General features: G+C 39.4%; 1 pseudogene; it reads right to left on the reverse strand.

Annotated features, from left to right (window-relative positions):
• Positions 1 to 486: 486 nt before the first annotated feature.
• The window catches only part of LOC110461044, a 15,727-nt pseudogene continuing 10,028 nt past the window's right edge, over positions 487 to 6,185 (reverse strand).

Below are 6,185 nucleotides of genomic sequence, written 5' to 3' on the forward strand. Positions count from 1 at the left end.
TGTATGTCACGTAGGGGCGATAATTTTGATTCACCTGTAGAATTGGGAGTTACTTTGCCATCTTTAGGTTAAGCTTGACAAACTTGGATCTTATCTGCATTCTAACACTTAGGTCCTTATACTTTTTTTTTTAGTAGTTTCTACTCTTTCTGTCCGTACTTGAACTCTAATCGAGGCTACCGTATAGTGGAGGATAATTCACCTTGTCATGCTATTTAAGCGGTCAGTTTAAATGGAATTCTGTTGATGTAAATGTGTACAGATATGGAGGCACACATGCAATCCTTCTCTGCCTGTTTTGAAGTAGTATTACCCTGTGTCAACGCACAATATCCGAATGGCACCTGTACTACTTACCACCCATCGAGTCGAGATTTCGAAGTCCGTATCAAAAACAGGAAGACAATAGCAATATCTATAAGTCAAAACAGATAACTCAGAAAACGACAATAACACTCCAAGACAAGGTATTTCATAATACAATCAGTGCTGTTGGTGATCAGTTTAATACTACATCGTATACACAAGTAACAATTGAAATTCAACTGTATAAAATTATCTCAATACTACTTACTATGCATATTTTTGTATAAGTGTCGTATTAAGACAAAGCGAATTATATGTGAGTGAACGTCTGCCGAAACGTGTTCATGATTGGCTCCATGTTATCCCTGTTGGCCTGTGTTGTCTTGTTGCTGGTCATCATGGGCATGGTCGGAGTGCTGTCCATGATGGCCATCAGTGTCATGGTGACCATGTTGGTCGTGACCGTGATGGTGAGACTGGTGATCGTCATGGTGACCATATTGGTCGTGATCTTCATGGTGAGACTGGTGATCGTCATGGCTTCGCCCTATGACACAGCACGCTAGTCTTGGTCCCTGAGTACCATGGCCGGTATCGACGTCTTGATGAATCTGTAATTGATGTAAGAACATACGTAGGTATTTTAACTATCGTTTAATTTGTTACGTATCCTGCAGTCACGTGCAACTTTGATTGACATTAAAGTAAAATTTCCGTTGTTTAACATCATAACACTACTTGCGTATTAACAAAAAAACACCAATGACAGTATCCTCAAATATCTCGTTCGCTGCTATTTATATGCTTTGCATAAAAAAACAACATTAAACTTGGAAATTCTACCTAACCATTTTAATAATCGGCTTACAGGTTCGTCCCCAGTGATTCCGACACAAGGAGTCAAATATGCGTCTTCTAACTCTAAAGAGGTTCAGACGCTGTCAAACGGTCTAGACCTTGCGACAATCACGTGACTACTTGCTTGATTAACACTACTCACGACTAATGATCGGCCGATGAGTTGATGTAAATCAGCATGGATCGTCTGGTTGTTGACATATAACCCTTGTTCGTCACCAGCTATGTTTCCTACGTCTCCTACATGGCTGAACATAAGATAAATACGTAACCTTGAACAGTTAGTACATTGGGGACTTGTATATTAGTATTGATTTTCTAGATGTTAAGCAAAATACTGAAAACAGTATATTTATGTCTGTCAACGAAATTGTGACACACAAGACAGTAAGACTCTTGAAATAGCATTTAAACAATGCTGTTAAATATCTTGGTTGTAATAATCATCATGAAATATTTCTTGCGGTGTAAATATCGTGGTTTGAACATAATCTTACATTTTATCTCGCACTCATTTTTTTTAAAAATTCGAACAGGCAAAAAACCACCGGTAATAAACAGGGCTTACCTATCAGTGCTGCCAGCAATTCCGTGTTGTTTATTGGTAGGGTTGTAGTGGTCCCCGAGGGAGTCACAACACCGCTCCATGTCCCCGCTTTCATGGGCATGTATAGCGTGACTTACGCTTGGCTTCAGATTCCTGAGGTTGTAGTGAACACTCACTTCATCTTCGTGGGGCTGAAGTTACAAGTTATTTTATAACAGTATATTGACATTTCCATTGCAAGTTCCTCTATGAGCGGAATGTAACCGATTTCCGTTCACACCGGCATGCAATAAAAAAAACGTCGTTCAATCCTGATAAACGTTATGATAAGTAACGGTATTACGGGTATCGTTGTGGTAAGTACTGGTGTTGTTGTTTATGTTGTACCCTTAAATGTTTCTGTCTTATAATAGGTACTACTGCGGCTTGGTTTGTTTATACGGCCTTTGGTGTTGTTGTTGTGGAATTGTTTTGGTTTCAATTTGTTCTCGTAAGGTAGTTGCAGTTTTTGATGTCATATTGGTATTGTGATAATGGTATGTTCTACTGTCTGCATGCTGTATAATGATCAATCGGTAAATATACAGTGATGAAACCCTATTGAAAACTGACCCAGAAAGTAAAACAAAATAAACATGTCCTTCCCAAATAAGATTTTTGTTTTCCATTTTGGGCTCATAATTTGTACTTAAGAACCAAAGATTGAATCTAGAGCATTCCGAACATATGTAGAGGTACAGCAAACGAGGAAAGGTTTCAATTTAACAGCGTAACATAACTTTACACGGCTTAAACTGATATCTTTTTTAAAGCTAGTATTTTCTTTCAATATTTTAATAATACTTGTAATTATTATTTAAAACATTTTTTTTTATGCAACCCTACAATAAGGATTTGGTTTGGTTTGGTTTAGTATTAAACGTCCTATCAACAGCTATGGTCATTTAAGGACGGCCTCCCCGGTGTGCAAGATGCATGCGTGTGCGTTTTAGGAGGCTGCGATATGTTCGTGTTTGTCTCCTTGTGATAGCGCGGAACTGATGCTGACTTTATAGTGCTACCTCACCGAAAAATACTGCCGAAGACACCCAGCAGAACACCCCACCTGGTCACATTATACTGACAATGGGCGAACCAGTCGTCCCACTCCTAAATTGCTGAGTTTAAGCAGGAGTAGAACCTACCATTTTCACAGACTCTGGTATGTCTCGGCATTGTCAAGGAAGACATTAGGAAGAAGAAAGTTGTTTAGAAAAAATTAGAAAATATAAGATCCAAAATTTAGTCGCCTCTTATGATCATGCAATGGGGGCAGCAGGTACAATTCTTACGCGCTACCTGCAGGGACCTACAATAAGGAAATATAATTGGTTTCAATGGCAAAATGTTATCCAAAGACAGTTTACGTTCGAATGTGGCCTGTATATCAGTATAACTGGTATTTAGAGATGATTGGCATAAAGACAAATCTTAGAGCTGTTTACAAGTGAAACTCTAAATCTTTTCTTACCTTCTGAGTCAACTCGATATGTCCTCTGATCTTATAAGTGAGATCGGGAGTCTGCATGTTGGGCATCATCTCACAGTGTGCGTGGACCTCTGTTTAATATAAAACTACTATTAGTTATAAGTGGTTAAGCTATTTTAACTTACAAAGGAAACAAAGTGTAATCTAACGTCTCAAGAAATACAAATATATGTGTGTATTAGGATAGTCTCATTGTTTATATAATTGTCAGTAATTGGTTTGGTTAAAATCTGCTCAAAATGGAATATATTTGGGTTAGGGAAATACAACTTTAGAGACTTGCTCCACAATTACATGGGTCTTACCGTGTTCCTCATGGACCGCTTCTGAATGCTTTTCGCAATGACCATGTCCCTCTTCAAGCTTCATGTTGACATAGATGTTATGGGCATTTGGGTAATGGTTGTCATGGTGTTCGCTGTGATGGTGTGTGTTGTGGCGATGTTTATGATGGTGTTCGTTGTGATGGTGATTGTCATGATTGTCATCTCCGGTGTTTGTGGAATCGCTGTCATCGGCGATGTTGGTGGAATCGTTGTCATTGGTATGGGTGCTTTGGCTGTCATCGACATGGTCATCGTGGTCAGCATGTGTATTAGTAGAGTGGTCATCGCCATGCTCATCGTGGTCAGCATGGTGGCCGGTGTCGTGATCGTTATGATCATCGTGGTCAGCATGGTGGCCGGTGTCGTGATCGTTATGGTCATCGTGGTCAGCATGGTGTCCGATGTCGTGATTGTCATGGCCATCGTGGTCCGCATGGTGGCCGGTGTCGTGATCGTCATGGTGATCATGATGGTCGTTTCCTATATGAATATGAACCCCATGGCTCTGCTCCTCAAGCTTGTGAACTTGTTCAGATAACTTCTCTACTTTAGCTTTTAGTTCTGCAACCTCGTCAACTATAGCTGTACCTAGAAACACAACACAAATACTAAGACTACAAACCAGCGAGACTGGGCAACACATCAACATCAATACGAGATTAAACACCAGCAACAATTCGATTCGAGACAAATTATAACCAATAAGACACTGTACACCAACAATATGAGGATGTACACGTCAATTACATCATACAACTGTACAACAGCAAGAACAACTCCACGGCGGAAAAGGATGAATAGCGATACAATAATGTCCAATTATATTCTAATCAATATTATAATAATATGTAATGTCTTTTGAAACTTACAGCCAACATAGCGAAGAAATTGTTTGTTTTAATTTGCTGACTAACCGGAACCAGTTAAATCGTTTTCAACTTTATGATTTCATAACATTAGTGAGCACCGCCAATGCAATCTGATCGATTCAAATTTTCAGGCAACTTGAAACCCGAGAAACTCATAAATGTACACATATTAACAAATATAACACAAAAATTACAAAAGATTCCCTCTTTTATCCACCGAATTAACTTACTTCTTCTCTGCCGTAGTCTTCTGCCATCGTTTGGGATGATCAACAGCAAAGCCACCAGAACTACGGTCCCAAACAACTTCATGTCTGCTATTTCTGGGTACACAGTTAAATGGGGATAGCCACTAAAACACCCGGCTTTATAACATATATTATCTATATCTTAACGTGACTGAACAGGGGGTATGTGTATTTACGCGATATAACTAGAAAAAGCGAGATAACAGATACCATTGTCCGTAGTCGTGTCTTTTGGGGTCATTAAACCATTGTATAAGTGTGAAGGTCCTATAATCACACATACCCTACCCTTTAGATTACGTCTCTGTTTAATATACAGAGGTTGTCTACCTCTGCTGTTGGTGTTATTTTTGTCAATAATTTTAACATGTCCTCCACAGACGAGCATAGGTGATTGCGCACATTTAAATTTGGTTATAGATCCTTAATGCCAAAAATGAATTACAATGCAACAAACATACAGCTGTTTCGTCCCTCCAGGAATCATCGATGCTTCAAGGGACCATAAGATTGGAATTTGATCTACACTACGAAACCTCTTAATTATCTGAAATTCCTAAATCAGACGAACACCGATCAATTTCAAATGAACTAATGAGTAAAGTGTGTATGTTATGAACTGACGAGAATACTGTGGCTATCGTGGTTACGACAATCCTCGGAGACTAAGAAATGAACGAAAGGCTCACACAGATGATCGCACCTGTAAAATTCCGTAATACAGAATTCCAAAAAAATCGCTGCACCAAGGATCTATTTCTTCCTCCAGGACTCGTCATGATCGGTGTAATGCTTAAAAGTAAGGAGATAGGTGAAATCCATACTGGTCTGAAGTTCGAGATTTTATGTACGTCGTTGGTATTTCGGAGTTTTCGATATTGCATCACGATACTAACAACGATATAGGTAAATACTATGATACCGTCAAAACTGATAAATAAAAAATCTCTCAGTGTTCGTGGCATGCTTTATTTAAACAGGTCCGGGAGTAGTACAACAGCTACTAAACGAACTCGAATGTAAGGTCAAGGCCATAGAGGATAAGTACAAAGAAAAGGTTGATGGCAAGGTGAGAGATAAGAGGTCGAATAATCGAAAGAAGCCAGTAACACAATCTATTCGTTGCCGATGAAAATTCTAAACTATTTAGAATATTCCTTTATTTTTGCCTTAATTGTTTAAAACCACATTGAAACAAAACAAATGAAGATTAATTCAATTGCTTGTGTCTTGTAGACCGGCGAACACTATTTACTCTTTGTAGGGTTTCAGCCGCTGTGCTTTTTCAGATCCGATAATGCTATCATGTTTCACCAGATCCAGGGAAAGTTCCGGACGGGGTCGGGAAAACCAGGGGAGGTAATCGTCAAGATCGCAGTCGAGGAGAAAGCTGACATGATTGTAATGGGGGCCCGAGGACAAGGCAAATTCCGGAGGACGGTCATGGGAAGCGTTAGTGATTACATCGTGCATCACGCGCATGTGCCCGTGTTTGTGTGCAGG

This window comes from Mizuhopecten yessoensis, unplaced genomic scaffold, assembly GCF_002113885.1.
Source record: "Mizuhopecten yessoensis strain PY_sf001 unplaced genomic scaffold, ASM211388v2 scaffold10549, whole genome shotgun sequence".
Classification (NCBI taxonomy): Eukaryota; Metazoa; Mollusca; class Bivalvia; order Pectinida; family Pectinidae; genus Mizuhopecten; species Mizuhopecten yessoensis.